The sequence below is a fragment of the Dreissena polymorpha genome, chromosome 5 (assembly GCF_020536995.1).
Source record: "Dreissena polymorpha isolate Duluth1 chromosome 5, UMN_Dpol_1.0, whole genome shotgun sequence".
In the NCBI taxonomy this organism is placed as follows: Eukaryota; Metazoa; Mollusca; class Bivalvia; order Myida; family Dreissenidae; genus Dreissena; species Dreissena polymorpha.
Genome location: NC_068359.1, coordinates 54,615,523 through 54,643,230, shown reverse-complemented (window position 1 = coordinate 54,643,230; position 27,708 = coordinate 54,615,523). Strand labels below are relative to the sequence as shown.

General features: G+C 33.7%; 1 pseudogene; it reads left to right on the top strand.

The window, feature by feature from the left end:
• Window positions 1-20,505, top strand: part of LOC127881319 (uncharacterized) — a 30,379-nt pseudogene extending 9,874 nt beyond the window's left edge.
• Window positions 20,506-27,708: the final 7,203 nt, after the last annotated feature.

Here is a 27,708-nt window from a genome sequence, read left to right as displayed (position 1 = left end):
AGAAAAACGCAAAAGAAGGTTTGACAAACTACAACTTTTATTTGAATATGAATATTAGCATAATATTATGTTACAATATTAGGTAAAAGTATTGTTATGGCATTAGAAACATCATAGAATTGCATACAATATTTAATGCTTTTGTATTCAAAATAGCACTTACTTCATTATGACATAAAGGTAAAACTTATATATTTTCTGTGTGCCACTGTGTTAAGTGCACTTGGTGCTTCTTAGCATACGAATAGTACCCTGCTTTTCCTATGTCATACAGGTCTAAGTGCCCTTAAGGCAAAACAGCCCTGTGCTATGCATCTATTTTGAGAGACTGAACGAAACATGTGCACTTAGCACAAGTTCATATTAATATTCATAATACGAGATATTATTATACAGAAGTACATCATTATTTTCTTTTGCATTCTAGATTTTAACAGTACATACACATGCAACAATACATATACTTCAACCAGTATGGACTTGTTTGTCTCCAACCTTCACAATGGAAGAAAGTCAAGATTCAAATTTTCTATTCCACATTTGAATCTTCACTTTCTTCCATTGTATCTGGTTCTGGAAGACTGTCCCTATTTGTCTTATCATATGGAATATCCTTGAAATACTGGTCATATTCTGAAGGAATTATTCATCAGAGCAAAGTGATAGCGGTATTTTTTCTTTGCTACTGTAATTGGAAGTTTGGCATCATACAAGGGTTTTAAGTCACATTTTATAGAAGGTCCTTTCCTTGAGGATTTAAGTTGCACACACTGAAAACTGGTGTCATCAAAACTGCTCTTAAAAAACACATGCCCAGGATAACTTTTTTGCAGTTTTATTCATGTTATTTTTGTCCATAAAACGTTTTGTCCACTTACATTTACAACGTTTAACGGTAGTACATATTTGGCTTCATGTTTAATATCTAAAAAGTCATAGTATTTCATCGTCACTACAACATACGGATTTCTTTTTCGTGCAACCTTCACAATTGTTTCTCACTGGCTTAGTACATATACCGATGTAAGTTTCTTTGCTCGTTCTATCGAAGCATGTACACTATCACAACTCCATCTGGGTATGTCCACTTTCTAAATACTTTTGTTCAATAGTGTCTCTATGTTTTTACATTTCTCTTAAGCATGCATCAATGCAACAGCAACAACCCTATTTCGATTTTGACCACAACAACAGTCAGAATAAAAACAGACATTCTTTACTGTGATAGGAAGAGATTTCATGTAAGTCAAAAGACAAGTTCCCTCTTCACAAGAGCCCAGTTTTCCTTCAGTTTCATTCCACAAAAACCATGTCGAACTTGCGTTTTGTAAATAATAAAAGGAAAGATTGTAACAATTGAGCTTTTTTAGCTCACCTGAGCGATAGCTCGGGGTGAGCTATTGTGATCACTCAGCGTCCGGCGTCCGTCCGTCCGTCTGTAAACAATTTGTAAACATCTTCTTCTACTAAACCATTGAGCCAATTTTAACTTAATTTCATGTGGAACATCCCTAGGTCATGGGACAAAAGAATTGTTAAAAAAAATTTGATCACATAACCAAGATGGCCGCCATGACCATATATGGCAAAAACCTTAAAAAATCTTCGGCAGAAACCGCTCATTAGATTTTCAAAAAATTTCACAGGGATGACCTTTGAAGGCTCCCCTGAAAAAGTTGTTCAAAGAAATTTGATTCGTCAAAAAACATGGCCGCAGGAGCTCGTTGAACTTTGCATGTTTATTCATTTTTGCCTATTTTGTGAAAACTTTCAAAAATCTTCCACATTTTTCATGCAATCTGTATGAAATTTGGTCAGAATGTTTATCTTGAAGAAATCTGGGTTGGGATTGTATTTGGGTCATCTGGGGTCAAAAACTAGATCACTAGGTCAAATAATAGAAAAACCTTGTGTAGACAATAGAGGTTACATTTTACATCCAATCTTTATGAAATTTGGTCAGAGTGTTTGTCTTGATGAAATCTGGGTTGGAATTGTATATGGGTCATCTGGGGTCAAAAACTAGGTCACAAGGTCAAATAATAGAAAAACCTTTAACAGCATAATTAATTGTTTTTCACTAAGTGTATTATAATAATTTAAAAATCAGATTAAAGAGAATACAATTTTCTTTATTATGGTTTTTATTTCATGAAAATCCATAAAGGATAAGTGTTATTAATCGTTGCTTAATTATTGAACAATGCGAAATATCGGTATTGATTTTTTCCTGACATGCAGTCCCAGATATTAACCGCTTTCAGCTGTAGACTGTGCTTCAATACATCGCCGTGTTATTGAGCTGAAAAATTGATACGCAGTCGGCATACACACCGGTCATCGAGACAAATTACTGAACTGAAAACAAATTGTACATCGTAGCGGCTTAAATAAACAATTACATCTGATTAAAGATTAAAGATTGCTGCCGATTTAAATCAATTTGAGTACTTTTTGCATATATTTAATGCCGAATGAAAGCTGTGTTTAGACTCAAGTTGACAAAAATGGCAACGAGATAATTGCCTGTTGGATATAAGGTGAAAGATCTTGAAGGCGCATAAAATAAGTTGCGCTGGGAATGGTTACACGAGAAAGACTACACTGTAGTCTACGGGCGGGGAGTGAACTGGTTGAGAAAAGTGGAAGCTCGTGGAAAAGCGATTTGAGAAGTTTGTAAGAAAACCCTTAATTATCAGTCTTGTGGGAAGAAGGCATTTCGTCTCCACGCAGAGGACCCTAATCACAGAAAGAATATAAGAACCATCAAGACCAACGAGGTAGGGTTTTTATTTTTTTTAAACTAACACCCCGAATTTGGTCGTATTTTCTGTTGCTAAAGTTTATTGTTTAGTTTTTTTTGCATAAAAAATCGGCAAGATAGATCTAGCAAATTTGCCAATTTTTTTATTAATAACGTTTGATTCATTGATTGTGAGCTTTTAAAATATTTTGACCTTTGAATAAAGCATAAAACAGGAAAAGAATTTTAACAGTAATTGAAAATACGATCAAATACGCCATTTTTGCTGACTGGGACAGGTCTTTTTTAGTTAAATAAAATGTTTTATTGTCCCCAACATATGAGCCCAGCAGCAAGAAATGTTTTTTTTTACTTTTTGTAAAACAAATATGGGCAACCTACCGTAACCCAAATTCGACGATGTTCTATTTTTATCGATTAAATGGATGATTATTGTCTTGGAATCATTTCAAAGTAATACAGCCGAGTTTAAAATTATTATTTTGTGCTATTTAACATTTCATTATTTCTTTAATTATTTGCTAAATATTGCTTCATGTAACCATTACATCGTCGAATTTGGGTCACACCGGGATACAATTATTTAGCATTCAAACAAAACGATTGGGATAAAAACTAGGGGAACCCATGCTGAAATTTTCAATTTTAACTGTTGCGCAGAAGCCACCATACCCAATTTTCTTAGGTGAATGTGGAGGCTTCTGGAAGCATGATTCTGTGAATATAAATGGTGACAAGCATTTGATTCTGCATTTATTAAACATGTATTATTGACTTTAAAGTATGTGTGAAATATATAATAATTTGTAACGACTGTTACAGGTTTAACCGGGTTCTTCAAAAGCAACACCTGCAGTCGAGTCCATGCCAGACGGTGGGTGCATGTGAATGAATTGCCTTTTGACTAACTTTTGTGTGTTCCTTATCAAATACATGAAGATTTTCAAATATATGTGTATGTTGTTTTTTTTAAGAAAATAGAATCACCAGAACAGGTACAGGCACCCTTTTAATGCGTCGAATCCAGGAGCTTCCGGGGGCCTCCGGCCCCCTTGTCCCCTGGACCCACTGAGGGCCCTGCGGCCCCCTGGCCCGCAGCTTTAAGTTTAGGATTTTCAAAATATCCAACTTTGACTTCTGCACATGCTTTGCTAAAACTTTGGCTACAGTTTCTAAAATTTGGCTACACAAAATTCCATTTGGCTAAAAAGTTGGCTACAGAAATTTTTGGGCCAGGGGAGCCCTGTTTGGATTGTATTTGGGTCATCTGGGGTCAGCAACTAGGCACTAGGTCAAATAATAGAAAACCTTGTGTAGACTATAGAGGTCACAGTTTTCATCAGACCTTAATGAAATAGAGTCAGAATGTTTGTCTTGTTAAAATCTGGGTTGGGATTGAATTTGGGTCATCTAGGGTCAAAAACTAGGTCAGATTTAAAAAAAACTTTTGTAGACAGTAGAGGTCACAGTCATTAAATCTTTATGAAATTTGACCAGAATATTAATCTTGATGAAATCTGGGTTGGGATTGTATTAGGGTCATCTGGGGTCAAAAACTAGGTCACCAGGTCAAATCATAGAAAAACTTTGTGAAGACAATAGAGGTCATAGTTTTCATATGATCTTAATGAAATATGGTCAGAATGTTTATCTTGATAATATCTGATTTTGGATCGTATATGGGTCATCTGGGGTCAAAAATTAAGTCACCGGGCCAATTCTAGTAAAACCTTGTGTAGATGAAAGAGGTCACAGTTTTCATCACGTCTTAATGAAATTTTGTCAGAATGTATTAATTAATAAAATTTGGTTTGGGATTGTATATGGGTCTAATAAAATTTAAGTTTATGAAGCAAGGTTAGTCAGGTGAGCGATTCAGGGCCATCATGGCCCTCTTGTTATAATAAACTTTACTCACAAGAGAACATGGAATCGGTAAAACAGCCTCTAGATCAAATGTTGCAACATGGTATGACTTGTCTTGTTTTGCACGAGACTTATCCAACTTCTTTTTATCTCTAGCTCTGTTTTTTCTTTTGATTTCGTATTCAAAAGCAATTTTCAAATCGGTGTTAGCTCGCCTGCTATCTCCTTATTTCTATACACAGCGCACGTCTGAAACTGGTCCTTGTTGGTTATATGGAATGAATAGTTAAACTCCTCACAGAAAATTGTACGATACATTGCACTTGATATGTATTGCCTGCCTGTTTCTTTACAGTTTTCTTTGTATAATTAATACAATTTACTAATATTTAAATCAGATTGTAGAAAACGCCTTTTAGTGTCTTGGCATGTGTAATGTGCTTCTACAGTAGGAAATGATTCTATATGATTACCAACATCTTCTATGATTGCATCTGGGGTTTTGTTATGGGGAGTGTGCTTTCCACGCCTGTCAAAGGAAGCAAATGTTCCTGAAGATAGTGATTTCAGTGCTGTATCTATCATTCTGCCACCAATAGCTAACGTCTTTTGGAAGAAAGCTTTGCAAACACATTTCATACATAAGTGATATACTCTGGAAATAGCTCTGCCCTTTGATGAGTGTGTCCTTACACGACTCGGCACATCCCCCGTTAATGGCAATTGTAAAATATTGAAAACAATCCCTGAATTATGTGAATATGAATGAGGTTGGATTAAAATATATCCAGATCAGACTATAATATTTAATACTTTGTATACCCATTGTCTGGTATAAAATAATTGTAACATAGGTTTTAACTCAAATTCCTCATGCATAATACTAGTATGGTTACTTTGTTTAAAATTATTATAATGTGTGTATTATAAACTGGTAGGAGGGAAACTTTTGTTCTCCATTTTATGTGCGTGAATTACATTTGGAACTTGAGTAAAATACCTCCTTGTTATACCATTCGACCCTAACATATTGACTGATTGCAGCGCTCCAGCTAGGATATGAAAAGGGCAGGGGGGCTTTTTTGTCAAAAGGGCTCTTTCGACGCGCAGTATTTTGTCAAAAGGGCACTTTCGACGCGCAGTATTTTGTCAAAATGGCACGTTCGAGCGCGCGGGTGTTTCTGAAATGCTTCCTATTGCATGTTAATTTATATGTTATAAATAATTGTATTATTCCCATTATTATTAAACCATTCAAATATAATGTCTACAATGAGGATTAAACTAATTACAATGTAATAAGAAATTTATGAATTATCATATGATGTAAAAAGAAATTAAAAAAAATTTTGTTTTGTTTTTAAGGGGGGAGCGGGGGGAGCAGGGCGGAGGTTTGGAGGGGCCGGGCGGAGGTTCGGGAGGGCAGGATGCGGCGCCTTTCGATTTAGGCCAACTGGAGCACTGGATTGTATTCATAAATGTAGCATTATTTGTGTTAAATTATATTTGTATGTTTCTTATTGGCTTTTGTGGTCATGTCCTTCATTAAAATATAAAGAACACCTATGTGGTAACAGTGATACATGCGTAGTAAAGTATAACACCCTGATGTGCGTGATGCTATTCAAGACTTAAGGTAGACATAACTATTACTCTAAGAGAGATTGGCAGGATGTTACATGCTGAGAAACATGCTGATAATCATTCATTGCTTAAACAAGTGATCTACGTAAATTGATGCGGGGGTGTTACGAAAAAAGATCATAATCATAGATAATGTTCTAAGTTCATGAGGTCCTTCCGGAAAAGTGCTTGCATTATGTGGAGACCCATAGTGTGTCCCACCACTCCTACCAAATTTAATTACTAGACTCATGAAAGTTGAAACGAATTTTAAATTAAAGCTTCAGTTTCCAGCTACATATGTATTTAGGTTTTACTGAAAGTTATTCAATTTTGGTGTGGTCTTATGCTGTGGGCGGGGTGGGGGGGGGGACTGGATTGCCCACAGGAAACCCACCTGTCCGTTATAGTGACCACCTACCAAACTCACGTGCCCTGGGAATGGGGATTGAACCCCGGTTGCAGAAGTGAGAAATGCATGTACCAACCACTGCGCTAACCGTAACCGGACAGCCTTGTAGATAATGAATTAAAATAAACCTATTTAAATTGAGATTTTGAAAATCAGGTCAATGCCTTTGCTGCATAATACAACTAAATCTGGTCAACGTATTTGCTGCATAAAACAATTAAACCAGGTCAATGTGTTCGTTGCACAATAAAACTAAGTTAGGTCAATGTGTTTGCTGCATAAAACAATTAAACCAGGTCAATGTGTTCGTTGCACAATAAAACTAAGTCAGGTCAATGTGTTTGCTGCATAATACAACTAAACCAGGTCAATTTGTTCGCTGCGTAAAACAACTAAATCATGTCAATGTGTTCGCTGCATAAAACAACTCAATCATATATGAATATGATTTCTGCATAATACAACCAAATCAGGTCAATGTGTTCACTGCATAATACAAATAAATCAGGTCAATATGTTTGCTGCATAATACAACAATCAGGTAAATATGTTCACTGAATAATGCAACTAAATCAGGTAAATGTGTTCACCGCATAATACAACTAAATCGTGTCAAATTGTGTTTGCTGCATAATGCAACAATGAGGTCAATGTGTTCACTACATAATACAATCTGATCAATGTGTTTGCTGCAAAATGCAACAAACAGGTCAATGTTTTCACTGCATTACGAAACAAACAGGTCAATGTTTTCGCTGCATATTGCAACAAACAGGACAATGTGTTCACTGCATAATACAACTAAATTAGGTCAATGTTTTTGCTGCATAATACAACTAAATCAGGTCAATGTGTTTGCTGCATAATGCAACAATCAAGTTAAGGTGTTCACTGCATAAAAAAACTAAATCAGTTTAATGCATAATACAACAATCAGATCAAATTGTTTTCGCTGCATAATGCAACGTTCATGTCTATGTGTTTGTTACATAATGCAACAATCAGGTCAATGTGTTTGCTGAATAATGCAACAAACAGGTCAATGTGTTCACTGCATAATACAACAATCAGTTCAATATGTTCACTGCATAATGCATCAAACAGGTCAATGTGTTCACTGCATAATACAACAATCAGGTCAATGTGTTGTTTTTCATTAAACAACTAAATCACTTGAATGTGAATGCTGCATAATTAAACACTCACTTCAATGTGTTTGAAGCAAAATGCAACTAAATCAGGTTAATGTATTCGCTGCATAATACTTCTAAATCAGGTCAATGTGGTAATTGCATAACACAACTAAATCAGGTGAATGTGTTTGCTTCATAATGCAACACTCAGGTCAATGCGTTGGCTGCAAAATGCAACAAACTCAGGTCAATATGTTGGCTGCATAATACAAAAATCAGATAAATGTGTTCGCTGCGTAATGCAATCAGGTTAATGTGTTGGCTGCATAATACAAAAATGAGGTCAATGTGTTATCTCTATAATGCAACACTGAGTTAAATGTGCTTCCTGCTTTATACAACATTCAGGTCAGTGTGTTCTCTGCATAATAAAATTAAATCATGGCCATTCGTACCTTGACAAAGAAATTAGTTTTTACAGTTATGTATGCATTTGATTTTTCGTTCATTTGCTCTTCTTATTGATATCCGAGTTTTTCTAATTGCAGCGTTTTATCTTCCTCTGATATATTGTTTAAGTGCTAGAAGGTAACAACATTGCAGGGCATAGACTTAATTTTTGTAAAATAATGCATGTCATTTACCCACAATCTATTTCATTACATTTCTATTTGATTTATTGTTTTTTTAATAACAAAAAATACATCTGGAGCAGTTAGGCAAAACTTCTGTGTAATACAAATATAAACAATCAATAGGAAACATCCTTAAGGGTATGGCAATTTAAAAAAGTGCTATGTTGCAGATAATATTATAACATGTATATTGCCTTTCTAAGTTTTGCTTGTCAGAATGATCGTGGCAGTCCAACTAGTGTTTTCCGGTCAAAATTAGCTATGTTTGTATGAATCCGGAGCGAAATATACATAGGACAATTTGTTAGTTACTATCTGATATATCTGTGAAGTTTCAACTCGTCTTTAATTTGGTTGTTATTGTATCTATGAACTATGATGTACATAATAGCAATACTTAACTATCGGTCCTTCACAGTCAACATTAAAGTATGCCCTTTCGTTTACCAGATCTGCTTGCCGCTCCTCACAAGTAGTTATTTCCGTTGATCTTGATTGTGACACCAAATTGTATGTGGTACTTACAGTAATATATTAAAAGTAGACCCAATCCGAAAATATTGTGTATGCCCCGCTATTGACTGACTGAGAGGTATATAATGATTGACTCATCCTTCCATCTCTACATGGTTAACACAAAATGACACATTACATAGAATATCAATTATGTTTTCTACAAAGCTTTCATACTTGCATGGATGTTGTCCTTGAACACTATCAACACACCCACTCTAACCTTACCTCATGTTGCTGTTGACGCTGACCTACATTCGGCTCAGACTAATGCAAAGTCCAATCTCTTGTTTAATCCTTTTCCACTTAGATACATATTTGTACACATTTGTAGTCTCTTACAAAATAACATTAAATTAAATTCCTATTTAACAAGATGCAAGTTGTAAAAGCCTCTTTTCAACCCTTAGATACTGATTAGCAGCGAACAGCATAAAAACCTGAACAGTCTGCGAGTTACTCGCAGGGTTAGAGTTAGAATGGTATTTTAGAACTTTTCTTTTTTCGTCAATCTGGTTGACTGCCCCTTCAAGGCTAGTGACTAAGTACTGACTTCACAATACTGATCTATACATCGTATCTTAAAATCTGTTTCTTGTGCATAGTATGCTGTCTCATCATGTGTTTTTAAAAGTCCTTTTTTAGACAGAATTTCACTACCAACACCCTACCAGCTCGCATGGAAATATGTATAATAGGTGCCCAATATACATAATTATGTATCTTTATCAAGACATGGCTGTGGGGAAAGATTCGTGCTTAATATCATTCAACATGTATTTCTATGAAGTCAGTCAAGAGCCACTAATTCAGAAAACGGATGCAATTTTTATTAATTGCTATTTCCAGCAATCCACTATTTAAGTACTCACAGTCAACAAGGGTGGGTGTTGACCTTCTTGTTTTACTGTAGCTGTCTTATCCAGAGGTTTTGACCTAGATTCCTTTCCATACTTGTATGCAGCGAGAAAATTGATGGCAGATATAATTACGCACATGTTCATGTTTTTTGTATGTTCATGCTATTTGCATCTTCCTCCCATGTCAACATTAGTAGATTTCACACAAACAATCTGCCTTCCATGTAAACTGAAGTAGATTTTACGCAAACAATTGAAGGCCACAATTTACTGTACATGAAATATTAATGCAAGACATTGTTTAATCTATAAAAAACACTTTAGTTGGCAATTTTGTTATGCTCTCTTCCAAAAACACTTGTAAATTTAACATTCAGACTGGAGGAGGATGAATGGTAGATTGTTCTCAAATGGTTCAATACAGAGTCATGAATGCATACTTTAACCACTAGTTATGCTCCCCTTTGAAGAAGAGGGGGTATATTGTTTTGCACATGTTGGTCTGTCAGTCGGTCCATCCACCAGGTGGTTTCCGGATGATAACTCAAGAACGCTTGGGCCTAAGATCATGAAACTTCATAGGTACATTGATCATGACTCGCAGATGACCCCTATAGATTTTGAGGTCACTAGGTCAAAGGTCAAGGTCATGGTGACCGGAAATAGTAAAATGGTTTCCGGATGATAACTCAAGAACGCTTAGGCCTATGAATTTTGATAGGTGATTGATCATGACTCGCAGATGACCCCTGTAGATTTTCAGGTCACTAGGTCAAAGGTCAAGGTCACAGTGACCCTAAATAGTAAAAGGGTTTCCGGATGATAACTCAAGAATGCTTAGGCCTAGGATCATGAAACTTGATATGTAGATTGATCATGACTCGCAGATGACCCCTATTGATTTTCAGGTCACTAGGTCAAAGGTCAAGGTCACGGTGACCAATAGTAAAATTTTTCTCGGATGATAACTCAAGAAAGCTTATGCCTAGGATAATGAAACTTCGTAGGTAGATTGATAATGGCTGGCAGATGACCCCTATTGATTTTCAGGTCACTAGGTCAAAGGTTAAGGTCACGGTGACCCAAAATAGTAAAATGGTTTCTGGATGATAACTCGACAAGAACGCTTAATTATGCCTAGGATCATGAAACTGCATAGGTACATAATGATCATGACTCGCAGATGACCCCTATTGATTTTCAGGTCACTAGGTCAAAGGTCAAGGTCACGGTGACCCAAAATAGTAAAATGGTTTCTGGATGATAACTCAAGAACGCTTATGCCTAGGATCATGAAACTTGATAGGTCGATTGATCATGACTCGCAGTTGACCGCTTTTGATTTTCAGGTCACTATATCAAAGATCAAGGTCACAGTGACCTGAAATAGTAAAATGGTTTCCGGATGATAACTCAAGAACGCTTAATTATGGCTACGATCATGAAACTTCATAGGTACATTGATCATGACTTGCAGATGACCCCTATTTATTTTGAGGTCACTAGTTAATAACTAGAAGTGTTCTCCTCAACAAGGAAGATTTTATTCATAATGAGAAATGTTTAATTGAAACTTGAAAGTGATTTTTGAAAGACAAACTCAACTTAACAATACCATCATTGTGATTATATACTAGTATATGGAAAAAGTATTTTGAGTATGAAAACCCACCAATGGTTAAAGAGGTTTGTTTTTAGAACTATTAATTTGTACACTTATTATACAATTTTTAGCAAGCTCCACAAGGTACTTTGCAAATTATTTGTAATTGACTGACATGTACAGTTTAATCAGATATAATACATACATGTGCTATGTTATCTCCTAGATCATCTATGGCAGTATAGTACTTGCATATTTCTGCATATAAATTTTTTATCATTTGTTTTCAATGGTTTTTATACCTCAATATAAGCAATAATTTCCTTTTGCCTTATTAAAATGGCATGAGCAAACATTTTGGTTCAAAAGTATAAAGTGGATTTTAACAAGTTTACAATTCCACTGCAATTTACAGAATCATTTTTAACTTTGCTTTAATTAATTATCATTCTTCCACCACCCTTACCCATTGTATGTAGACAGAGTTTGAAATTAAAGGTTATTTTGCGACAAATCATGTGGTTATACTGCAATACATTATGGAGTTTTTCTGCTATCAAAACCTGTAATAAATTAATTTTGTAGGGCTTTTTTCCTTCTTTGCGAGTGGCCTGGGTCAGCCATCTCACGGTTTTGATGCAAGCATTTCACAAATCTAATATATCCACACTATTTTACAAAACCAGCCTTTGTAAGTTGTTTGACATTTAACAGAAACAGACATTTTATATTCAAAAATACAATTCATCCGTCTGTATGTCACAAAATTTTTAGAGCTATATCTCAGAAACTATTTAAGTTTTTTACCATGAAACTTCATAGGTGTCTATATATATATCAATGAGGAGAAGGGGGATATCAATTCAACGAATTTGCTTGTTGTTAAGGAATTACAAGTATGAAACTGGTGAAACCAGTGTTGTAACGTTAGTTCGGCTAAAAAACCACACCAGTGCATTGGACCGTCAGTAAATTGAATAGTAAAACTTTAGATCCTTTGTTTAAAAAGTCAGCATGGGGATCCAGATTTGTTTGAATGAGGAGTCACTTTAAAGATATCACAGTAAGATTTAAGCATGCACTTTTACAATGGAAATACCTTGAATCAGAAAGATCATGTGACAAAAGTGAAAACACTTGAGTAATGAAGTACTGGCAGAGAGCGAGGCAAGGGCAGCAATTTGGAGTAGATTTTCGTATTCTTATCCGTTTATATGTGTAAATATTCTTTAAAGCTTGAGTAATTTCTTTTCAAATAGATTAAATTGCTTTTTCATGAAATCCATTTTAATGTCAAATATTGTTAATATGTATGATTTATAGGGAATTCTATGCGCATGTGACATGGCACAATTGTTATTGACAAAGGTTTTAAACTTGGAAAAATTATATGGCTTACATTTCTCACACGAGAACTAAAATTCAATGTATAAATAATGTGTCTAGCCATACAACAGAAATCACATAGACAAACATTTTAATGTTTGTCAAAAGTATTGACTATGGATCATTGAAGATACAGTTAAACCTGTCAGAATTTAGTTGCGCATATAATGTATGATTTTATTTTTCGAAAGCAAAAGTGTCCAGCCAATGAAAATATTTTACTATACCTATGCATAAAAATCATCATTTAACAATTTCTACAAGTGTGTGAATATTGTTGGTCAAATTTTTAGAAGTTTGTGACTAAATTTCTCACAATTTTGAAATTTGTGGGATTTTTTTTTCAAATAAATTGAGCGTCTTACTTTTACTTCACAAAAAAGGAAAGAGAGCCCTCTGTTGTCATGGTAATTCAAGAAATTCCCAGATGTTCAGTTCAGTAAAATGTGCCTCCTTAAAGGGATCTTTTCACGGTTTGGTAAATTGACAAATTGAAAAAAAGTTGTTTCAGATTCGCAAATTTTCGTTTTAGTTATGATATTTGTGAGGAAACCGTATTACTGAACATTTACCATAGTCCAATATAGCCATTATATGTATCTTTTGACGATTTGAAAACCTAAAAGTTATAAAGTGTTGCAACGCGAAACGATTGAATAATTTGGAGAGTTCTGTTTTTGTCGTTTAAATTTACGAAACTACGAAGATTGCTTATATAAGGTATAAAATACCAATGCTGTGTATGCTCAGCGGAATAGCCGAGAGGGCTAATGCGTTTTTACTTCAGACTAACTCCAGGACTCCAGGGGTCACTGGTTCGAGCCCTGGTACCGGCTACTTTTTTTTCCTTGTTTTAATTTATTCTTGATTTTTTTCTGGAGCTTTTAAGATCCAATGTTTACATTTATAAATATAAAGCATTTAATGACAAACTTCAAAATATGCCAAAATCTGTGAAAAGGCCCCTTTAAATATGTGATATTGGAGACATTTGGCAAACATATCATTTCTGCATTCGACCCAGTGAAACCACATTTAAGTAGTAAAATGTTCATACATAAGTTACCAAACCTGTTTACTTGGTATACATTTTGCATGTAATTTCCTCAAATAATCTTAATGAACCTGACAAAAGTTATTATAATTTAAGTGTGTTGTCGTCATGAAAACACATGTATGTATTTTTTTGTGGAAAAAGGGCATATTATGTATAAACAATCATGTTAGATTTAAAATTATATATAGCTTACGTTGTTTGTTAAGGTAATAACCAACGGTTTCTGATGCTTGTTATTAATTCCTATTCATCGGAACTCCAAACTGTTGGTGATTACCTCACGAAGACAATTATCAATTCGCTTCAAATAACTCATGTCCATTTTGTCTGGGTAAACCAACAAAACATGCAAAGTTTAATACTTTCATGCCATCAAAGTCGGGACCTACAAGGATTTCATTACAGTTCATGACACCGACAGCAAAGTAGAGCAAAGTTACAGTACAAGTCTAATAAAGCAAACTCTGATTTTCGGTTAAGGCCAAATAAAATATTAAAGTAAAAATGTTTATCTCGACAATATTTAAATCAAAGTAAAATTTGGGCCAATTGATATCAAAAACCTGGTCAACAGGTTAAAGGTTACCCTAAAGTTGTAACAACTGTAGAAGATACCCTTATGACTAAATGTTGATCACATTTGGTAAAAATTTGTATCATCACAATATCACAACAAAGATGAAATCTAAGTAAAGTGTATTCAAAACTTAGGTTACCATAATGTCAAATATAAAAAAAAGCTAATGAACACTATAAATGCTTTGATTGTTTTAACTTAGTCAAATGAAATATAGCCTGAATGGTTTAGGGTCGCATGGGTTATATAGATTTTATAAATATCAACAATAAAAGTTGAACATAATATTCAACATCGGCGCATTCAAAATGCAATGCCAATAGGTTTCATATTATATGTATTGACTAACATCCTTGTTAATTATGATCCTGGAGTCTTTACATTCCGCACTCCAGGGACAACATCCTTTTAAACACATCGATAGACCAAAAACTACTTATAACTTATTATATTCTGAACCACCTTGTCACTTAGGTTATGTAAATTGATGCCTATGTTGTAAATGCATAGTGATTCTCTACAGCAGTTGTTTAAATGTGAATGCAGTGGTAAAAGCTGGTCACAAAACGAGGTTCACATAATTTGTATAACAAAATAAGGAGATTTACCGAGACTTACCTAAGTTGAAGGTAGATCACAATTTTATTGACTGCATACTGTTAAATCTTCTGTGCTTTAGTATTTGCCTTGCATCTTGTATTTTGGTTTTCTACTGAGAGTCTAAGCTAACGTGGTTATTGGCTTCTCTTTGTATTGTCTACAATCAGCTTCAAATCTCCACTTCAACCACTGGGAAGATTCGAACAAACCTTTACATAAATGATCAATGGGCGATCCTCTATCAAAGTTGATCAAAACGTTCCAGTAAGATGCATGTATTGATCATCAGTAGTACGGTGGCATATAGGTGACATTCACTCCTTTTTGTTAATCACTCCTCTTGTTTTACATTGCACTCCTCTTTTTTCTATCTCGTTCCAACGACATACTTACTTGAGAGAACGACCTACTAACTCGAACTCAAGGGAACAGTCAGCTAAGTCGACTGAACGATATAGAAAAAACAGGAGTGCACAACTAAATGAAAGAGGCGTGCAATCAAAAAAGAGCGGTGCAGTAAATATATGAGGGGTGCAATTTAAACAAAAGAAGAGAGCATTTTAACTATCTCAAGGGAACGACTTACTAACTGGTGGGAACGAGTAAGCTATGTTGTGGGACAACTTACTAAGTTAAGGGAACGATCGAGATAGAAAAAAAAGAGTGCAAAACTAAATAAAAGAGGAGTGCAACGAAACAAAGCGCGGTGCAGTAAAGTGTTTAATGCACTTCTCCTTTATTTAATGCACTGCTCTTTTTTCATTGCACTCTTCATTTATTTAGTTTTGCACTACTCTTTTTTGTATCTCGTTCTAGTTAGTATGTCGTGGGAACGAGATAGAAAAAAGAGGAGTGCAGTTTATAAAAAAGAGGAGTAAATGTCATCTCCATGTCACTGTACATCTAAATATGATTGCAAACATGTCTGTATAAATTTAGTTTATTCTCAATCATTTAATATTAACTAGTTATATTTGTTTCAAAATACATTTAAGCATATTGATATATTTAACTTTGCTTTGAATAATTGTTCATTGTTTTTTTCATTCTGCCTCTTCTAACTATGTTAAGGATGGCCCCCACCTTGCCTCTGTACTGACCTGTGGGTCAATCTTATTGTCATATGGGCTTGAATGGCCATGGAAGGAAGAAAGTGTAAGATTTTGAAGGGACTTGTTCACATATTTTGTGAGAAGGTTGTAAGAAGGTTGACTGACATAAGTCAGTGATATAACTAAAAGAAATTAATACAGCAACAAATTTAAATTAAACAAAAACAGACATATACCCGTAACTACAAATTATACAAATATATAGCAGTACATATTGTATGGTATCGTAATATGCTTTTACTGTTTTTTAATCTGTATATTATTTTAAGTAGGCATGTTTTAATAGACATGCGTATCTTTGTTTAATATTTATTTTATGTCATTTCATAAACTGTATTATTTCTGTTTTAAACCGAGACTGTACGATTTTGTCAAATATATATGAATTTATATAAAACGTGTAAAAACGTATTATACATATATTTCAATATAAACTAAAATAAAAGTTAAGAAGGACATGTGTCGAAAAATGCGAAATAAGCCTGATATTTAATTCTGAAATTGACAATGTCTGTACAGTCGAATTCGCCAGCATGTATATCATGCATGTACAATGTGAATCTAAATATTGTTTTACGGATCATTTTAATTTACTGCAACCATATCTATTCATACGACACAGGAACACTAACGGCGAACCTAATAAAAAGATGAATGCTTCGGTTATTGTAGGAAAATATGTACGAATTATATTCGTCACAATCGGCTCGGGGCGCTTATTTGTCTTTGCTGCATTTTATGAAATTCGTCTTCAATGTATATTTTTCTTCCCTATTTTGCGTTATTGTAACATATTTTAATCAATATATTACAATTTAACACATACAAAAATCGTAAAGTCTCGCTTTAATAATATTTGTTAAAATAAATTGCGAACTTTTTAACCAATTTATGTAATATTGTTCCATCTGTAAAGAAAATGACACTAACACAGGGCATCAACAAGACGATGAAGAACGTGTCCTTTAAATATTGCTCAATCTATGTCAGTTTGCAACATGTATGGGGAAAAATTGTTGCCTTGTTTTACAGATAAGGGATTTGATTACAGAACATGAATTGTTCAAATTTGAAACATTTTAGTATTTTAATTATAATAGACATCTTTTTACACACAAATATAATACCTTAATTACTTACCTTTTACTGTAAATGTAGTTTTCTTTGAAAACAAGTTTCTATAAGAAAGAACTTTCAATGAGAAAGGTGTTGAAACAATTATATTATTTTACCATCTTAGTGGGAGAACAGTGTCTTTTATCAACATAAACACCGATAAAGTCATATTTCTCCCTATCTAATTACCCATTAGCACAATAGTTTGTGTTTCCTGTTGATATAAACCAAATACAGTAATTCCTTTACAAGGTAAGGGCTTCATATTTTATTTTTTTAACCTTGAATAAGGAGCACAACTGGCTTATGTTAAAATGATTTAAGTGCACTTAAATCATTTTGGCACATGTATTACCTTTCAATATGTATGAAAACATATTGTGCCAAAAAGACTTAAGTGCTATTAAAGCTTTCTTGCAGTCATGAAAAGGATATAAAGCATTCTGGCATACAAGGGATTTGTCGATAAGCACTTAGTGCACCTTGGTTCTGTCGGATATACTATGTTGTATACAAGATATGATTCCAGGGAATAGTGCAAATTGAAGAGTATTGGAATAGCTTTCTAAACGTGCAAAAGTGATTTTTGATAAAAAGTGCACTTACCACGTTCTGGCTCTAACCCCTCGAAATATTCAAAGTTACTACATGTAAGTTGAAAAGGGGCAATAATTCCGTCCAAATGCCAACCAGAGTTATGAAACTTGTCATGTACAGTCCGCTTATGATAGTTAGCGAGTGTTGCCAGTCTGAAAGCAATAGCTATGATACTTTAGGAGTAAAGTGGACCAAAACACAAAACTTAACGAAATTTTCAATTTTCTTTGTATAAAAAGGGCACATAATTCTGTCAAAATGCCAGCCAGTGTTGAATGCAATAGCTTTGATACTATATGAGAAATGTGGACCTAAACACAAAACTTAACCGGACGCCAACGCTCAGGTGATGACAATAACTCATAATTTTTTTCTCTAAAAAAATAATGAGCTAAAAATGGCTACAAATGACCAATAACAATTGCATGTGTATGTTGACAAATCATGACACAATAATGATTTTGAAATTAATTGTAAAGTTGTTAATTTAGGACTTCACAGTTCTTGTGCTGGACCCTGCAGTACTGAGACACGCGAGACTGCAGCGAAGGGACATTCTTCTGCTGGATGATGCAGATGAAGAGGACCTGAACAAGGACAACAGACATGCTGCCTACAGACAATATATACTGTGGGCACATGGAAGGTTTGGGGTAGGAAACAGGAGAGTTATACCATCATGCTGTGTTTGGGCCATCAGAGACAAGTACCCTAACCACTTCCAAATTGATGTGGGTTTAGTTCCTGCCCATCTTGTTTGAAAAGGTGTGGCATTAACCCTACATACACCCTTACAGCTTTAAAAGGCATCAGGTTGAATTATGGTCATGCAGGGTTTGTTTTCCTTCTGTAGCAAGGGCCTTATAAAGGCCCCTTCCCTAAGGGAATTTCGTTAAAAATCATGTAATTTTCCCCAAATTATAGGCTTACTTTGGGAAATGTGTTCCCCTTTTTCATTTTTGTTGAAAAAAATTCCCCAAAATTGAAGGCCATGCCCTTTTTCCAAATCAAGAAAAAAAGCCCTGTCATGCATTGCAAAACAACAAATCATCAACGTTTTATTTACGAAACAGTATCATTTTGAATAAAACAATATAATAAAGTATTAATAATAGTGATTTTTGGTAAATTATAAAATTAATACAAATTTTCTGTCTTGTACATTTGTCTCCCAATGTTATAATGTTAACCCTTTACATCCTGGGAAATTTGTCGTCTGCTAAAATGTCGTCTGCTGAATTTCTTAAATTAGCATTTTCTTCGATTTTTTGTAAAGAATACTATCAGAATAGCAAACAGTTTGGATCCTGATGAGACGCCACGTTCTGTTGCATCTCATCTGGATACAAACTGTTTGCAAAGGCCTTAAAAATTCGGTTCCCGCACTGAAAGAGTTAAAGTATTTTTATTTTATGTTTATCTAAGTTGACTTACTGTCTCTGGTAAGATTGTAAACTTGCAAACTATCTAAGAAATTGGACCATTAAGCTTTAACGTCGGTCAGTCTCTTTTGATGTTAACAAAATTTCTTATTGCAACTTAATTATTGAATATTGTGTAGTTGTTTTATACCGCTGGAACAAGACACTGATTTTGGCATCGATACCTCATAAGTCAAGGTCACAGGTTCATTTTACCAACTTTTTCTGTGACAGCCTTGTCCAAGTGTGGTAATTAGTTTTGTTGTCCCACTTCATAATTTGTATAGGTGTTGCATTCAACAATAAGACCCATATTGAGTTTGGCGTTGATACATTCAAGGTCAAGAAAAATTGTATTGTTAATGTGTATTACGATGTTTATCGACATGATATATGACACCCTTGTATGAGTGATATTGCAAAGTTCTGTTTGACTTTCCGTCTTCACATTTTGTATAATTTTTGTTTATGACAAGACAAAAGTACCGGTATCCATTTTAGTGTTGATACACCAAAGGTGAAAGTCATATTTTAATTTCAATATATATATGTATTGTGTCTTAGTGATAAATCTCATTCTTGGTATGGAAGTTGCATGTAACTAGTTCTGTTCAGAGGTCAAAGTCATATTTTAACCTTTCAATTTTATAACACATAACATATAACAGCTGTACAATGTATGGACATTTAGGGGAAAGACATGTTTCACAAACATTCCTTGTTTATTTCATATATCCATTTTACTTGTTCGCAATTTAATTAGTAACACTATTTTCTGTGTGAATAAGTCCATGTATGTTGTATTAATAGCAGTATGTTCAAACTGTGTTAACTTTTATGTAATTGATACACATTTATGGGTAGAACAATTTATATATGTGTTGCGTTCTGAGAAAACTGGGCATAATGCATGTGCGTAAAGTATCGTCCCAGATTAGCCTGTGCAGTCGGCATAGGCTCATCTGGAAAAACACTCCGCTAGTATTTTTCGTTCAAAGGAAGTCCCTTCTTACCAAAAATCTTGTTAATGGTTAAAGTGTCCTCCCTGATTAGCCTGTGCGGACTGCACAGGCTAAACTGGGACAACACTTTACACACAGGCATTATGTCCACTTTTTTCAAAACGCGACACATATGATGCATGTATATGATATTTGTTATAGAGTACTTTATGCATTAAATGAAAAAACAGCATATAAATAAGTTTGTTTATTTTTATTGGCAGTAAGAATATCAACATGTTAACCAATACATAAGTATATCTGCACAGTCATTACAAATAACATGCAATTTCAGTAACTTAAGGCAGAACATTCAAGTATCAAACTGCTTTGCAATTGCTTCTGACTAATTTAAGTAATTTTATCTAGTTTTTTTTTAACGCTGCATACAAAGATTCAATGCTAAGAGCATATAAAGTCAAGGTGATGCGCTCACATGTTTTTAGAAAAAATATTTTATCATCTTTACAAAAAGATTGAAAAACCAAAGATTGGCTCATGTGTTCAAAATGTTAATTCATATCCATGGTCTATGTAACTATGTTTGAACTTCGGTTTTTGAGTTAGATTTTGAATGAAATTATGTAAAAAAAAAATGAATACATTTCCACAGAAACCAAAAGACAATGGTTGAAAAATATACATTGCAATTAATTCTGTATTCAGTCAGCAAGCAACAACAATAAAGGCTAACATAAATGATAAAATATGAGTTGTCTTTAGAACAAAATAATTACTGTATATCATGTCACTTACATGCAGAAATAACTTATAACATATTAAATCATTACACCAATTAATACTAGAGTTGCGACACCTTAAGGGTTTCGCGGGATGGAATGAGTGGAGAGTTCATATCAAATTGAAAATCGATTATTTCAAAATAAAAAATTGGTACGAAAAAATATGTGGGCAGTGGGTACTAAAAAAATAAAAAAATTTGGGTACGAAAACAAATTTGAGTACGAAAAAAAAGGGTACGAACAAAATAAAGGTACGAAAAACTATTTGGGTAAGAAAAAAATGGGTACGAATAAAAAATTAGGTACGAACAAATTTGTGTACGAAAAAAAATTTAGTACGAACAAATGGGTACGAAAAAATTTGGGTACGAACAAATTTGTGTACGAAGAAATAATGGGTACGAACATAATATGGGCAGGAAAAAAAACTAATTTGGTTACGAAAACAAATTAGAGTACGAAAAAATAAAGGAAACGAAAAAAAATAGGATACGAAAACTATTTGGGTACGAAAAAAATGGGTACAAATAAAAATTTGGGTACAAAAAAATCTGGGTACGAAATAAATATGGGTACTAAAAAATTGGGTACGAATTTTTTTATTTGGGTACGAAAAAAATGGGTATGAAAAAAAAATTGGGTACAAACAAATTTGGGTACAAAAAAGATTGGTACGAAAAAAAAATTGGGTACGAACAAATTTGGGTATGAAAAACATTTGGGTACGAAAAAAATGGGTACGAAAAAAAAATTGGGTACGAAAACAATTGGGAACAAAAAACATTTGGGTACGGAAAAAATGGGTACGAAAAAAAAAATTGTTACGAAAAAAATTTGGTACGAACAAAAATTTAGGTACGAAAAAAATGGGTACGAAAAAAAAAGGGTACCAAAAAAATTGGGTACCAAAAAAATTGGGTACCAAAAAAATTGGGTACGAAAAACATTTGGGTACGAAAATAATGGGTACGAATTTTTTTTTTAGGTACAAACAAATTTGGGTATGAAAAACATTTGGGTACGACAAAAATGATTACGAAAATCGAAAAATTGGGGTATGAAAAATCTAATTTGAATAGTCTAGCCCGTGAATTGTCTCCTGGGGGTGAATTGTCTTGGGGTTGCTATTAAAGCTACATGTACTTTCGGCCAAGCCACGTGTTTATAGCGATTGCGCAATAAAAAAACCACTTTTTCGTGATTTAATCAAAAACTAGATTTTTCCCAGTTATAACGAACAGCCAAAAGGTAGATCGCGTTATATGTACTGTTAATGGAAAATTTCATAGGGCCATACATTGTAACTCTGTGAAAAATCATTTGACCAGAACCGGCTGATAATATGCATGTCTCCTCTTGGTAGTGAAGCTTCCCATTAAGTTTAATTGAATTCCAGTCATTAGTTGCTGAGAAATAGCCCGGACAAAAATTGTGCACGGACGGACAGACGAAGCGGCGACTATATGCTCCCCCCTTAAAAAATTTGGGGAGAACATAATAAAGAAGTTGTGGCAATAAAAAATGAATTTAAAGGTGGTACGCAAACTTTAAAATAGATTTATCAATTATATGCTTATTCTTAGTGAAAAAAAGGCCATAATTGTTACAAAATGCTTGATACAGTTATCTGCTTTTGTTTATACATTGGGGTCATGTTGGTTAAGAAGCAAAATACATGTATGAAAGCAATATGTCAATGGACATAGGAAATATATTCGAGGTGGTACGCAAACATTCCAATGCGCGCACCTACGCCGGGTGAGTAGGATAGGTCCACTATATATATTTCATATATAATAGTCGAGCTAAAAAGTAAATATACTATAAACAACAAGCTTACCTCAATCACAATTTTAATGCAATGCAGTTAAACAATAAAGTTACAATGATATGCCAGGGATTGAAACTAACTTTTTACTATTGTGGGCAACCATCTTTAGTATTTTGGTTGCCCAGATAAAGAATAACGAGCCCAGAAATATGAACATGTGAATATTATTATACATTTTTTTTAATAAAATAATAAATAATTATATACATTTGCTGACAATACACATGTTCAATGCATGATGTATTATTATGAGCCTGAATTGAATCATGTCCTATTCCTAAATAATGAATGTTATTTAACTAGTATTGATCCATGGTGATCAATTGTTTTTCAATTTTTATTGCACTGAATTGTTTTAAGATTTAAAAAAAACAAGTTTACCAACTTTTGAAATCGAGTTGCGCAGGCCAAAATCTACTTGCCCCGGGCTCATGGGAAACCACTTATTTCCATCCCTGTATGCTCTTCATTTTCTGTTCTTCCATCCCATTCTCAAAATTAATTTTAAAGCACAATATTTTTTAATAACATTTGTATGAATTACTAACCATTATCACCCAATACACAATTTTACAACGCTGTAATCGTGTCGTAGAGATTTAGTTTACTATTATCAGTGTTCTCTTTAAATACCGGCAGCCAGCGATTCTGCCGGTTACATTTACTCTTACATTTACATGACGGCTACTTTTCCCAATATATATCAAGTAAATGTCATAAATACTTTTGTTTTACTGCATAGTTGCCGGCCATATAACTGGCTACTCCATTTTTTTTTTGAAAAACACTGAATTATGCATGACAAACACACAATACTTAAAATCTTAGATTCGTTTTTAAAATAAATTGACACTTCCAGCTTGTCAACATTAAAATCCAAAGATTCAAATAATTTCCCACGAGGTACGTCAACAATTGCGTAATCAAATGAATGAAAAATAAAAGTAAAGAAAGCCGGATTTTACATAAATTCCAGGTTGATAAACACAACAAGGTAAAGGTACCTTGTAGTCGGTGAGATATAATAATAATAATGTAAGTAAGGCTCGTACCCTGGGTACAGTAAATATACTAAAACGTACCCGGGAATTTTAACACTAAATCGGTTGTTGTCGGGTATTTTGTAAAAATTAATTATGTTTACATTTATGTCAATTTTCTGTTCAATGGCATTTATATTATCAAAACTCATTGTTAAAATCAATAATGTGATTTAATTTTAAATCTTAAATTGTTTAAAGTCGCGTCATTGTATGACGTCGTTAAGTATAATATTTTCCGTGACATCGCACGTTCACTTTTTACCGTCATAGATTATTTAAAAGAAACATTATTTGGTTTGCAAGGTCCGTTAAATGGGGAACACCATATTTGGAATTTATATTATGTTTTAACAATTAATTCATGCTGTGTAATAAATATTGTATAAGATATTTCGATATTGATTGAAAATGTTTCAAATTGTTATTTATGAAACCTCTTATTCTAATGAGTGTATGCCATTATATTATACTTTGAAAAGCATATCTGTTGTACTATAATCTTATTATTCATTTTTTATTGTTAATTTCATTTATTGTAGAGAATCGTCAATGTTACATCTAGTCGCCAATGCTTGTCGTCAGTGTTAGTCGTAAATGCTTGTGATGATTGTCGTCAATGTTAGTCGTCAATCCTTATCGTCGTTATACATGAAGGAAATAAAAGCAGAAACAGAGACGTATTCTTGATTACTTGCTTATTCCTACGGCGTCCTCTCAACACTCAAACTAAAAAGCATGTTGATGTAGATTTTTTAAAAGAGAAGGTTGTTTAAGGTAAACAATATTGTTTTACGTTATCTGTAGCATGTTTAACGACATCGGATTTTGGGCGGATATACAACTCGGATATAATCTAATATTTGCGGGTATGTTTAAGTTTATTTACCGTACCCTGGGAACATGTAAGTAAAGTTAAGAGTACCCGGGGTACATGTACCGGTAAGTAGTACCCGAGCCGAGAATGACCAATCGAGCCTTAGTAAGTGGTTGATGGTGTATGGGATAACATGCACTGAGGGTGTATATTTTTCATGAACAAGTCTATTGAAGGTGTTAGAGATGCATTGATCCATAACATTAAAAAGGGTAATTTACCACGGGCTTATTAAAATTAAAACGATGACATTTCATTGTACCAGCTGTTTATTGTTCAGTACTGTAAGCTTGCAATATTTTAAATAATGTAAACAACTTACCTTGTATTAAGTTGGCACATTGTTGTCAGGTGAAGAAACTTTTTATACTTATTTCTGTTAAGTTGCACTGGCTGAACCAAAAGAATTATGTAGTCGTTTCTGAATAATCACGAAACAACCTACTAATGCATATATGCTTGCCAGTTACTGAGTTTGTGCATTTCCATTCATTATATTATCGGCCTTGGCAAACAGCGTAGACCCAGATGAGACGCCGTGTGTTGTCTGCTATTTCGTTACGCTGAAGATTTCCATATCCATGGGTGTTTTTGTGTCAAATGTTATGGTTTTTCAATAGATCGTATACTTATCTACAAAACAGCGAATTAGCGTTCACTTTACATCATTTTTAATAATGTTATTTTGTTAATACTTTCTCGAGTTCTTTTCGAACATGTATAGACGAGTTAATTGTTATTGTTTACATTCGGGATTTTCCGCGCATGCGCACTGACTGGTTGGCAAAAACACTGGTTACAGTAACGTAAAACATGTATAAAGAGCTTTTGTTTAGTCAATAAATTGATAATAAATACGAAATAAACATTAAAACTCTTTAAAAAAAAGTGCAAATATAGCATATTTATTACCAAATAAATGTATATTCACAAATAAAATTTCCTCTTCATAAAAATACGAAGTAGTTATTAGCATAGAGTAAACGTGATCGGAAGACTTAATACTGACAATTCCACAAAACAAAACAATAAATTAGCCGTATTCTTTCTTATAATAAGACTTGAATAAATTATATTTAAACACTAATAAAACATATTTTAATTGTATTATAATTTTAAGTGGTGTGGATAGTGTTTTATTTCATCAGCGATCAATAGAGTCAGAGGTGCATTTAATCAATTATAAAAAAAGCCCTAAAAAGCGGAATACAGTTCTATTTTTAAATATTGTGGTAATTTTCTTTTACATTGAATGAATTTACGTTTCGTTTACATTGAATGAATATAAATTCAATTTACCATACAAACGGAAAAACCCTGCATATTAATTACCCAAATGTAACTGTCTTTGCATGTATATTGAAATCTCTATTAGTAATAAGGAGTGATAAAAATATAGCATTTTATGATAGATGCATATATTTAATTTATCTAACGGCCCCTTTTGTGACTGCTTATGTTCATGATCGTGTTTCGGACCCTGCAGTAATGTACAATCTTTACACATAATAGCGGAGTTAACTTTTGCCGGTACCCGTTAAATACCTTAATTGCATAGCAGTAAAATTGCACAATATTTAAATGTATAGTTATTAAACAATGTATTATCAAGTTTAACTGGCTAATAAATATATACACTCGTTCCCGTTAATACATTTCCGACAAATGTCTTCATTTTTGTTAAAATATTTCATAAAAAATTAACTTATCAGTATTTTTAGCTTTAAAATGTGGCTTAAATGATTGCTCAATATGCCAAGAGATGACATAGAGGTATCGTGACTTATGTTTACTGACCAGACACTCGTCTGCAACATGTGGTTTATGCAGGGGTCCAAGTGTAGGTCCCTGGGTTTATGACACCATGTTTTCTTTGTAATTGTCTGGACAGTATCCGATCATAACGAGATAATCGGTTTGTGATAACAAAGGTGCAATTATGCACCGGGATATAAATGCTGCAACAAAGAGTGCCAAAATTAGTGTGAACAATAAAATAAAACAATTACATTAAATAAAAGAATTTATTGAATGTGTAAGAAGGTAAGTTTTTCCAGACACATAAAGGTTCAAATCAGTTACCCTATGTCGCGTACATACAATTGACCTATTTGTTGTTTGTTTTTATCCTTATTTGTTTTCGTTCATTAAATTTAATTCATTCTAAAAGAATTATAATTTCTGAGAAGTTTTTAACTAAAAATGGTCGCGATGAAGTGCCAAGTAGAGAGATTTTTGTTTAACCACATACCGAGCTCTTAGATTGTGTTCCACTCCCGAGTTCGTTGTCAGTAAAAACAAATAATAATAAAAACAATAAAATCGTTCCAAAGATGCATTTCCTTGCATGCTAATGTTTTATTCAGACATAGTTAGTAAAATTATATTCGATATTGTGCATGATTATCATTAAAAACGAAGATTTCGTCAACCTTCTCTATATGCGCTTATATAAATTGCACCTCTTTTGCCAACCAGTGGGCGGAGTCTAAACTTTGCAGGTGCGTGTGACGTCACGCGTTAACTCGTCTATTAGCAGCCATTGAGTCTTGACGCCGTCTGCTATTTCGAACGATGAAGATTTCCATATCCACTGGCGTTTTTTTATGTCAAATGTTAGTGTTTTCCAATGGATCGTATACTTATCTACAAAACAGGTTCACTTAACATCGTTTGTGATGATGTTTTTTTGTAAATACTTTCTAAGCGTTCATTCTGACGAAGTCGGCCATGTTGACGGGTGTGAAGAAATACCGAAATTCCCGTAATTACCAAAATTTCCCCAGGAATCCCCGAGATCCCACGAAATCCCCATTAATGTTTATTATTTATCGAAAAACTGCGTATTTTAATATAGATTGTTGCGAAATACACTGAAATCACTAATGAAACATTGTTTTTATCAAAGTTTGATTTCGGAGATTTCGGTAGGACTTCGGTA